Below are 12,666 nucleotides of genomic sequence, written 5' to 3' on the forward strand. Positions count from 1 at the left end.
CGTTGCCGCTGTTGCGAGCTCATCGCCGAGTTAGGGTATGAGTTCGATCCTTTGTGCAATCTTTACCTCCGATTCTTAGCACAAAGTCAATGCCATGATTCTTACCACGTATGAGATTATCCTATCCAGCAAAAACTTTCTTTAGATTAGTTTTTATTTTGGGTTAGGTTTCCGCCGAACTCATCTCGGACCGACCGAGTTGTGGAAATCGGTCTCACCGATTTGGCTTAGGCCATTGCACTTGTAACTTTCGGTTTGACCGAAACTTGCAAATCGGTGTGACTGAGTTTGTTGGCGTCCTGGGAACGGGGGTACCCAGACTTGCCTGCCTACGGCCCAGGGCGTGGCTCATCCAGCGGCTTGGTACGGCCCATCTTCATCAACAACCGCTCAAGACCCTCGTGAGGGGCTGAGCCTCGCGAGGCGGACGACGCCAAGACCTCCTTCGGGGCAGCCTCGCTAGGCTGGCTCCCGAGGAGCGGAGATATCTATGCAAGGGGCACCTCGCGAGGTGCGCATGACGTGAGCTATGATGACCAAGGCCAGACGGGCGCCAGTGGGCGTAGAGTACTAGTTGCCTCTTTGGTGCTAAAGGGGCAAGCGCAGGCGAGGAGTCCCGAGGCATCAGGCAAAGGTTTCCATATCGGTGCAACGAGACCAAGACCAACAGGACGACAGGATGGAGGTCACCGCGGAGCCCACGATGGCGTCACCACCAGAGCCTTTGGCAGGCGAAGACCACCTTTTGTCAAGATAACTTGTACTAGTTGTCCCCCTTCAAATTGGCCATTGTGGGATCCCTTCCCGCCTAATATTTGGGAAGAGGACCAGGGCCTCTATAAATAGGACTAGCCACCACCATAGGAGGCAATTGATCTGGAGACGGACCATTCAGATCATCCTCAACACACAAGCTCACCAAGCTCAAGAACACCTCTCCTCAGGAGGCTGTTCATCCCCGTCCTACAAGGCAATCCACCACACCGCACTGGAGTAGGGGATTACACCACAAAGGTGTCCCAAACCAGTATAAACCCTCGTGTCTCTTGTTCTTTGGGTTCGGCGAGTGAGGGCTTGAGATCGTTGCGAGAGCGAGCTAGGGAGAGAGAGATCTTCGTGCGCACCCCAGTGTTTGAACCTCAAGGGTTTGCCGGAACCCAGAATTCAACATTTGGCGCACCAGGTAGGGGTGCGCTGAAGCCTTTCTCCTATCGATCAGCGCTTAGTTGCTCCATCGGATCCATGGCTGACGCTTGCCAAGCCCGTGCTGAGCGCCGTGCCGCCCTCGCCGCTCACGTCGCTCAGACGGCGCCCGTCGGCGGACTTCCCCCCGCCGTTCTCCATCGCCCGCTGCCAACGCCGCCACCGGCCCGGCAGGGAACGAGCAGCAAGCTTCATCGCTGCACCCCTTCGTGTGGTGAGACGGACGCACCGCCACCCCGTCGCTGACTCCGGCCGGCTCATCGTCCCACGCTCGTCGTGCGGCCACGGACGCACAGGCTGTGCTACTCATGGCACGCGAGCTCTTGCGCTACCATCCAGTCGACGACCTCTACGACGACTGGCTCGACCGCATCACCGAGCTCGTCAGTGCCACTGGGGTTCTCCTGCACCGTCCCTTTCGCTACCTCGACCACCTCCAGCAGCGGCGACATCGCCCACGGGGCGCCTCCACCACCTCCGCATCAGGACGCTGCCCTCGCACCAAGACCCGCGGTCCCGCGGCGTGACCCGCCATGCCGGGCGCCCATGCATGAAGAAGGAAGCTGCCAAGAAGTCCCTCGGCCGCAAGAAAACGCTCCTGTGCTCCCAGCACCGCAGCGTCAAGACCGCGCGCCGCCTGCTGCGGTGATGCGTGGATATCAAGACAAGGCTCCACCTCCGTGACAGGCTCTGGTGACCACAGCAGGCTGTCGTGCCTTCACTCCAGAGCTGTGCAGCATCGTCTGCCCGGCAAGTTCAAGCCAGACCTGCCTCCGTGCTACGACGGCACCCCCGACCCCGTGGAGTTCTTGAAGCTCTATGAGCTGAGCATCGAGGCGGCCAACGGCAACGAGAAGGTCATGGCAAATTGGTTCCCCATGGCCCTCAAGGATGGCGCGCGCTCGTGGCTCCTGAACTTGCCCGCAGGATCGATCTCCTCCTGGGGCGAGATGCGCGAGCATTTCGTCGCCAACTTCCAGGGCACTCGCGACCGCCCGCCGGCCGCGGGTGACCTGCGGCGCATCAAGCAGCAGCCAGGGGAAACTCTGCAGAAGTACATCCAGCGCTTCAACAGCGTTTGCCTCAAGATCCCCAAGGTGATGGACGAAGCCATCATCTCTGCGTTCTCTGATGGCGTCCACGACGTCAAGATGAAGGAAGAGCTCGCCATCCACGAGGAACTATGCACGGCCCTGGAAATGTTCAACATGGCGAGCAAGTGCACAAGAGCTGAGGAAGGGCGCCTTTCCCTCCTCGAGCTCCCAGCTGCCGACCAGGAGGCCAAGAAGGCCAAGATTAAGGACGTGAAGCGCAAGGGGGCTGCCGTGCTCGCGGCAGAGCCAAAGACGAAACGCGGCCGGGACCACCCCGAGTCGTCCAAGGCCAACCGCCCGTTCTGCGCCTTCCACAATGTTCACAGCCACAACTCCAACGACCGTCAGGAGCTCAGGGCCATCCACGATGGGCGCTTCAGTCGACGCCCCGAGCGTAACGACCGAGGCTACGACCGAGGAGGAGGACAAAGTGGGGGACGCTGGGGCGACCCGGCCCCGCCAGGAGTGGCGCGACCAGCCTCGTGAGGACCGCTGGTAGGACCCACCTTGCGAGGGCGCCTGGAGAGACCAGCCTCATGAGGACCGCCCTCAGGGCAACGCCGGGCTCCCTTCGCTACCGTCACCACCAAGGAGGAACGACGACCATCATCAGGACGAGGGGGCTGGGGTCTTCCAAGAGCCTCGTGCCATCGCCTACATCTTGGGTGGCGCTCAAGCCCCAGCCTCTCAGCGTATCTTCAAGAAGTTTGCTCGTGAGGTGAACGCGGCCCTTCCCAGGCTCGAGGCCACGCGCCTGCTCAGGTGGTCCAAGTGTGCCATCACCTTCAGCTCATCAGACCAGCTCAAGTGCGCGGCAACAGCCGGCGACCTCCCAATGCTCTGCTCACCCATCATCAGCAACATCCAAGTCACCAAGACCCTCATCGACGGCGGCACAGGGCTCAATGTCCTGTCCGTCGAGACATTCGACAACCACCAAGTGCCATACGATCAGCTGCAGCCTACCAAGCCCTTCTCAGGAGTGTCTGACGGCTCCACCACCCCTATAGGGCAGGTCCGCCTCCCTGTCACCTTCGGCCAACGTGACAACTACTGCACCGAGCTCATTGACTTCGACGTCGCCCACATCCGCCTGCCGTACAACGCCATCCTTGGGTATCCAGCCTTGGCCAAGTTTATGGCAGTGACCCACCACGGCTACAACGTCCTCAAGATCCCAGGGAGTGGTGGCATCATCACAGTTCCATGTGAAGAAAGAGATGCGGTGTGCTTCCTCGAGCGCGCCTACCAGGCTGCAGCAGTCGAAGACCCCGACAATGAAGGCACCCTGCACCCTCCTGAGGCCATCCCTAAGAAGAAGAAGAAGCTGTTCCACCCAGGACCTCATGAGAGCGGTGTTTCCAGTAGCACCACCTCAGGATCTGCGCCCGCAGTCGGGGCGCCTCCCTCCCTCGCATAGGAAGGCGTGCCCGGGTTCCCTCCTCAGGCTGGGCTCGGGGGCTCTCTTCTAGAGGGCCTCAGACCTAGCCAACGTCACGAGGGAGGCGCTCGGGCACCACGTGGAGGCGTGCTTCGCTGCACGTTTCCCTCAAGAGGGCACGAGGCGTGGAGTGCCTAGTGCCCGGGAGTTCATCACCACGATCCAGGAGCTTCAAGAAGCAAGGACCATACGCCGCACCCACCGCCCACCACCCGGCGCAGCTCCCCATCCCGGAGAGGACGGCGGGCTGCGCGTCTGCGTCGACATTCCAGGGCTCAATAGGGCCGCATCTCAGGGACGTTTCTGGCCTTCGCGCGTTGGACGGTGCGAGGGTCCACCTCACAGCTACGTTCGCATGCCATTCGGCTTGCCGAGCGCGGCTGTCACCTTCCACCGCCATCCGCGGAGCATGCTGGCGGCTCAGGAGGCCAGGCATCACGCTGTCCAGGAGAAGATCGCGACGGTTCTCCAGGAGCCACCGGGGGCCGCGACGCCTCCCGAGGCTCAGGACCCTGGCGGCTCGTGAGGAACAACTCTTCGGCATGCATCTTCGGCTACTCCAACATCACTGCAGCTACGTTATCAGATGACTCTTTCTAGTTCATTCAGTTGGGGCGCCCCTCGGGCAGCATACCCCAAGTCGCACGGGTTTGTCCCTGCGACGTGTATCCTTTTGCATATTTAGCTTACTCTGCTGGGAGCGCCCCTCGGGCTGCATCTTCCCCAGGCCGCTCGGGTGCGTCCCAGTGGCATGTATCGTTCTTGCATCTATCTGAGCTAACCTGCCCCTTCGCTTGAGTCATTTCATGGTTATCACCTGCTTGCCTGTTACCATCGCGGCAACCCGCATTACCGAGCGCCCCCTGCTCATCTCGCAACGGGGGTGATACGTCTCCAACATATCTATAATTTTTTATTGCTTCATGCTATATTATATTCTGTTTTGGATGATTAATGGGCTTTGTCATACACTTTTATATTATTTTTGGCACTAACCTATTAACCGGAGGCCCACCCCAAATTGTTGTTTTTTGCCTATTTTAGAGTTTCGCAGAAAAAGAATATCAAACGGAGTCTAAACGGAATGAAACCTTCGGGAACGTGATTTTCGGAACAAACGTGATCCAGAGGACTTGGACCCTACGTCAAGACATCAACCAGGAGGGCACGACGTAGGGGGGCGCGCCTACCCCCCTGGGCGCGCCCTCCACCCTCGTGGGGCCCACATTGCTCCACCGACGTACTTCTTCCTCCTATATACCTACGTACCCCCAAACCAACAGAAGCATCCACGAAAACCTAATTCCACCGCCGCAACCTTCTGTACCCGTGAGATCCCATCTTGGGGCCTTTTCCGGCGTTCTGCCGGAGGGGGCATTGATCACGGAGGGCTTCTACATCAACACCATACCCTCTCCGATGATGTGTGAGTAGTTTACCTCAGACCTTCGGGTCCATAGTTATTAGCTAGATGGGTTCTTCTCTCTTTTTGGATCTCAATGCAAAGTTCTCCACGATTCTCGTGGAGATCTATTCGATGTAGTCTTCTTTTGCCGTGTGTTTGTTGAGACCGATGAATTGTGGGTTTATGATCAAGTTTATCTATGAACAATATTTGAATCTCCTCTGAATTCTTTTATGTATGATTGGTTATCTTTGCAAGTCTCTTAGAATTATCAGTTTGGTTTGGCCTACTAGATTGATCTTTCTTGCAATGGGAGAAGTGCTTAGCTTTGGGTTCAATCTTGCGGTGTCCTTTCCCAGTGACAGTAGGGGCAGCAAGGCACGTATTGTATTGTTGCCATCGAGGATAAAAAGATGGGGTTTATATCATATTGCATGAGTTTATCCCTCTACATCATGTCATCTTACTTAAAGCGTTACTCTGTTCTTTTGAACTTAATACTCTAGATGCATGCTGGATAGCGGTCGATGTGTGGAGTAATAGTAGTAGATGCAGGCAGGAGTCGGTCTACTTGTCGCGGACGTGATGCCTATATACATGATCATACCTAGATATTCTCATAACTATGCTCAATTCTGTCAATTGCTCAACAGTAATTTGTTCACCCACCGTAATACTTATGCTCTTGAGAGAAGCCACTAGTGAAACCTATGGCCCCCGGGTCTATTTTCCATCATATTAATCTCCTGACAACAAGCTATTTCTGGCACCGTTTATTTTGCAATCTTTACTTTTAATCTTTATCATAAAAATACCAAAAATATTATCTAATCATATCTATCAGATCTCACTTTCGTAAGTGACCGTGAAGGGATTGACAACCCCTTTATTGCGTTGGTTGCAAGGTTTTTATTTGTTTGTGTAGGTGCGAGGGACTTGAGCATGGTCTCCTACTGGATTGATAACTTGGTTCTCAAAAACCGAGGGAAATACTTACGCTACTTTACTGCATCACCCTTTCCTCTTCAAGGGAAAACCAACGCAGTGCTCAAGAGGTAGCAAGAAGGATTTCTGGCGCCGTTGCCGGGGAGTCTACGCAAAAGTCAACATACCAAGTACCCATCACAAACTCTTATCTCCCGCATTACATTATTTGCCATTTGCCTCTCGTTTTCCTCTCCCCCACTTCACCCTTGCCATTTTATTCGCCCCCTCTTTTCCGTTCGCCTCTTTTTCGCTTGCTTCTTGTTTGCTCGTGTGTTGGATTGCTTGCTTGTCACGATGGCTCAAGATAATACTAAATTGTGTGACTTTACCAATACCAACAACAATGATTTTCTTAGCACTCCGATTGCTCCTCTTACCGATACTGAATCTTGTGAAATTAATGCTGCTTTGTTGAATCTTGTCATGAAAGATCAATTCGCCGGCCTTCCTAGTGAAGATGCCGCTAACCATCTAAATAGCTTCGTTGATTTGTGTGATATGCAAAAGAAGAAAGATGTGGACAATGATATTGTTAAATTGAAGCTATTTCCTTTTTCGCTTAGAGATCGTGCTAAAGCTTGGTTTTCGTCTTTGCCTAAAAATAGTATTGATTCTTGGAATAAGTGCAAAGATGCTTTTATCTCTTAGTATTTTCCTCCCGCTAAGATCATCTCTCTTAGAAACAATATCATGAATTTTAAGCAACTTGATCATGAACATGTTGCACAAGCTTGGGAGAGGATGAAATTAATGATACGTAATTGCCCTACACATGGTTTAAATCTTTGGATGATTATACAAAAAATTATGCCAGATTGAATTTTGCTTCTAGAAATCTTTTAGATTCGGCCGCGGGAGGTAATTTTATGGAAATCACTTTAGGAGAAGCTACTAAACTCCTAGATAATATTATGGTTAATTATTCTCAATGGCACACAGAAAGATCTACTAATAAAAAGGTGCATGCGATAGAAGAAATTAATGTTTTGAGTGGAAAGATGGATGAGCTTATGAAATTATTTGCTACTAAAAGTGTTTCTTCTGATCCTAATGATATGCCTTTGCCTACTTTCATTGATAATAATAATGAATCTATGGATGTGAATTTTGTTCGTAGGAATAATTTTGGTAACAACGCGTATAGAGGAAACTTTAATCCTAGGCCGTATCCTAGTAATTCCTCTAATAATTATGGTAATTCCTACAACAACTCTTATGGAAATTTTAATAAGATGCCCTCTGAATTTGAGACTAGTGTTAAGGAGTTTATGAATTCACAAAAGAATTTCAATGCTTTGCTTGAAGAAAAATTGCTTAAAGTTGATGAATTGGCTAGGAACGTTGATAGAATTTCTCTTGATGTTGATTCTTTGAAACTTAGATATATTCCTCCTAAGCATGATATCAATGAGTCTCTCAAATCCATGAGAATTTCCATTGATGAGTGCAAAGAAAGAACCGCTAGGATGCGTGCTAAGAAAGATTGTTTTGTGAAAGCGTGTTCTTCTAATTTCTATGAAAATAAAGATGAAGATCTAAAGGTTATTGATGTGTCCCCTATTAAATCTTTGTTTTCCAATATGAATCTTGATAATGATGGGACTGAATATGAACCACCTTTACCTAGAAGGCGTTCCAAAAATTCGGAGTTGTTAGATCTTGATGCAAAAATTGGTAAAAGTAAGATTGAAGAGATCAAAACCCTAGATATTAATGAACCTACTATTTTGGATTTCAAGGAATTTAATTATGATAATTGCTCTTTGATAGATTGTATTTCCTTGTTGCAATCTGTGCTAAATTCTCCTCATGCTTATAGTCAAAATAAAGCTTTTACTAAACATATCGTTGATGCTTTGATGCAATCTTATGAAGAAAAACTTGAGTTGGAAGTTTCTATCCCTAGAAAACTTTATGATGAGTGGGAACCTACTATTAAAATTAAAATTAAAGATCATGAATTCTATGCTTTGTGTGATTTGGGTGCTAGTGTTTCCATGATTCCAAAAACTTTATGTGATTTGCTAGGTTTCCGTGATTTTGATGATTGTTCTTTAAACTTGCACCTTGCGGATTCCACCATTAAGAAACCTATGGGAAGAATTAATGATGTTCTTATTATTGCAAATAGGAACTATGTGCCCGTAGATTTTATTGTTCTTGACATAGATTGCAATCCTTCATGCCCTATTATTCTTGGTAGACCTTTCCTTAGAACGATTGGTGCAATTATTGATATGAAGGAAGGGAATATTAGGTTCCAATTTGCGTTAAAGAAAGGCATGGAACACTTTCCTAGAAATAAAATAAAATTACCTTATGAATCTATTATGAGAGCCACTTATGGATTGCCTACCAAAGATGGCAACACCTAGATCTATCCTTGCTTTTATGCCTAGCTAGGGGTGTTAGACGATAGCGCTTGTTGGGAGGCAACCCAATTTAGTTTTAGTTTTTGCTTTTTGCTTCTATTTAGGAATAAATCTTTGATCTAGCCTCTGGTTAGATTTTTTTTTATGTTTTAATTTGTGTTTGTGCCAAGTTAAACCTATAGGATCTTCTTGGATGATAGTTATTTGATCTTGCTGAAAATTCCAGAAACTTTCTGTTCACGAAAATAACTGTTAAAAATCACCTGAACGTGATAAAATATTGATTCCAATTGCTCTGATCAATAAAAAAATTGTCTAGGTCTTCCTATTTTGGCTGAATTTTTTGAGTTCCAGAAGTTTGCGTTAGTTACAGATTACTACAGACTGTTCTGTTTTTGATAGATTCTGTTTTTCGTGTGTTGTTTGCTTATTTTGATGAATATATGGCTAGTAAAATAGTTTATAAACCATAGAGAAGTTGGAATACAGTAGGTTTAACACCAATATAAATAAAGAATTAGTTCATTATAGTACCTTGAGGTGGTGTTTTGTTTTCTTTCGCTAACGGAGCTCACGAGATTTTCTGTTAAGTTTTGTGTTGTGAAGTTTTCAAGTTTTGGGTAAAAGATTTGATGGATTATGGAACAAGGAGTGGCAAGAGCCTAAGCTTGGGGATGCCCATGGCACCCCAAGATAATCTAAGGACACCACAAAGCCAAAGCTTGGGGATGCCCCGGAAGGCATCCCCTCTTTCGTCTACTTCCATCGGTAACTTTACTTGGAGCTATATTTTTATTCACCACATGATAAGTGTTTTGCTTGGAGCGTCTTGTATGATTTGAGTCTTTGCTTTTTAGTTTACCACAATCATATTTGCCGTACACACCTTTTGAGAGAGACACACATGATTCAGAATTTATTAGAATACTCTATGTGCTTCACTTATATCTTTTGAGCTATATAGTTTTTGCTCTAGTGCTTCACTTATATCTTTTAGAGCACGGTGGTGGTTTTGTTTTATAGAAACTATTATTCTCTCGTGCTTCACTTATATTATTTTGAGAGCCTTAAACAGCATGGTAATTTGCTTCAATTGGGAAATTAATCCTAATATGCTAGGTATTCAAGACTAGTAAAAACTTTCTTATGAGTGTGCTGAATACTAAGAGAAGTTTGATGCTTGATGATTGTTTTGAGATATGGAGGTAGTGATATTAAAGTTGTGCTAGTTGAGTAGTTGTGAAATTGGGAAATACTTGTGTTGAAGTTTGCAAGTCCCGTAGCATGCACGTATGGTAAACATTATGTAACAAATTTGAAACATGAGGTGTTCTTTGATTGTCTTCCTTATGAGTGGCGGTCGGGGATGAGCGATGGTCTTTTCCTACCAATCTATCCCCCTAGGAGCATGCGCGCAGTGCTTGGTTTTTGATGACTTGTAGATGTTTGCAATAAGTATGTGAGTTCTTTATGACTAATGTTGAGTCCATGGATTATACGCACTCTTACCCTTCCATCATTGCTAGCCTCTTCGGTACCGTGCATTACCCTTTCTCACATTGAGAGTTGGTGCAAACTTCACCGGTGCATCCAAACCCCGTGATATGATACGCTCTTTCACACATAAACCTCCTTATATCTTCCTCAAAACAGCCACCATACCTACCTATTATGGCATTTCCATAGCCATTCCGAGATATATTGCCATGCAACTTTCCACCGTTCCGTTTATCATGACACGTTCATCATTGTCATATTGCTTTGCATGATCATGTAGTTGACATCGTATTTGTGGCAAAGCCACCGTTCATAAATTTTCATACATGTCACTCTTGATTCATTGTTATCCCGGTATACCGCCGGAGACATTCATATAGAGTCATACTTTGTTCTAGTATCGAGTTGTAATCATTGAGTTGTAAATAAATAGAAGTGTGATGATCATCATTCATAGAGCATTGTCCCAAAAAAAAGAAAGGCCAAATAAAAAAAGGGAGGCCCAAAAAAAAGAAAATAAAAAGGGACAATGCTACTATCCTTTTTTTTCCACACTTGTGCTTCAAAGTAGCACCATGATTTTCATGATAGAGAGTCTCTTGTTTCGTCACTTTCATATACTAGTGGGAATTTTTTCATTATAGAAATTGGCTTGTATATTCCAACAATGGGCTTCCTCAAATGCCCTAGGTCTTCGTGAGCAAGCAAGTTGGATGCACACCCACTTAGTTTCTTTTGTTGAGCTTTCATGCATTTATAGCTCTAGTGCATCCGTTGCATGGCAATCCCTACTCCTTGCATTAACATCAATCGATGGGCATCTCCATAGCCCGTTGATTAGCCACGTTGATTTGAGACTTTCTCCTTTTTTGTCTTCTCCACATAACCCCAATCATTATATTCTATTCCACCCATAGTGCTATATCCATGGCTCACGCTCATGTATTGCGTGAAGGTTGAATTTTTTTGAGATTACTAAAGTATGAAACAATTGCTTGGCTTGTCATCGGGGTTGTGCATGATGAGAGCATTCTTGTGTGACGAAAATGGAGCATGACTAAACTATATGATTTTGTAGGGATGAACTTTCTTTGGCCATGTTATTTTGAGAAGACATAATTGCTTAGTTAGTATGCTTGAAGTATTATTGCTTTTATGTCAATATTAAACTTTTATCTTGAATCTTTCGGATCTAAATATTCATACCACAATTAAGAGGGTTACATTAAGAAATTATGCCAAGTAGCATTCCGCATCAAAAATTCTGTTTTTATCATTTACCTACTCGAGGACGAGCAGGAATTAAGCTTGGGGATGCTTGATACGTCTCCAACGTATCTATAATTTTTGATTGCTTCATGCTATATTATATTCTGTTTTGGATGATTAATGGGCTTTGTTATACACTTTTATATTATTTTTGGGACTAACCTATTAACCGGAGGCCCAACCCAAATTGATGTTTTTTTGCCTATTTCAGAATTTCGCAGAAAAAGAATATCAAACGGAGTCCAAACGGAATGAAACCTTCGGGAACGTGATTTTCGGAACAAACATGATCCAGAGGACTTGGACCCTACGTCAAGAAATCAACCAGGAGGGCACGAGGTAGGGGGGCGCGCCCTCCACCCTCGTGGGGCCCATGTTGCTCCACCGACGTACTTCTTCCTCCTATATATACCTACGTACCCCCAAACCAACAGAAGCATCCACGAAAACCTAATTCCACCGCCGCAACCTTCTGTACCCGTGAGATCCCATCTTGGGGCCTTTTCCGGCGTTCTGCCGGAGGGGGCATTGATCACGGAGGGCTTCTACATCAACACCATAGCCTCTCCGATGATGTGTGAGTAGTTTACCTCAGACCTTCGGGTCCATAGTTATTAGCTAGATGGCTTCTTCTCTCTTTTTGGATCTCAATACAAAGTTCTCCATGATTCTCGTGGAGATCTATTCGATGTAATCTTCTTTTGCGGTGTGTTTGTTGAGACCGATGAATTGTGGGTTTATGATCAAGTTTATCTATGAACAATATTTGAATCTCCTCTGAATTCTTTTATGTATGATTGGTTATCTTTGCAATTCTCTTCAAATTATCAGTTTGGTTGACCTACTAGATTGATCTTTCTTACAATGGGAGAAGTGCTTAGCTTTGGGTTCAATCTTGCGGTGTCCTTTCCCAGTGATAGTAGGGGCAGCAAGGCACGTATTGTATTGTTGCCATCGAGGATAACAAGATGGGGTTTATATCATATTGCATGAGTTTATCCCTCTACATCATGTCATCTTACTTAAAGCGTTACTCTGTTCTTTTGAACTTAATACTCTAGATGCATGCTGGATAGCGGTCGATGTGTGGAGTAATAGTAGTAGATGCAGGCAGGAGTCGGTCTACTTGTCGCGGACGTGATGCCTATATACATGATCATACCTAGATATTCTCATAACTATGCTCAATTCTGTCAATTGCTCAACAGTAGTTCACCCACCGTAATACTTATGCTCTTGAGAGAAGCCACTAGTGAAATCTATGGCCCCCGGGTCTATTTTCCATCAAATTAATCTCCCGACAACAAGCTATTTCTGGCACCGTTTATTTTGCAATCTTTACTTTTAATCTTTATCATAAAAATACCAAAAATATTATCTTATCATATCTATCAGATC

The sequence above is a fragment of the Triticum aestivum genome, chromosome 3D, assembly GCF_018294505.1.
Source record: "Triticum aestivum cultivar Chinese Spring chromosome 3D, IWGSC CS RefSeq v2.1, whole genome shotgun sequence".
Taxonomy (NCBI): Eukaryota; Viridiplantae; Streptophyta; class Magnoliopsida; order Poales; family Poaceae; genus Triticum; species Triticum aestivum.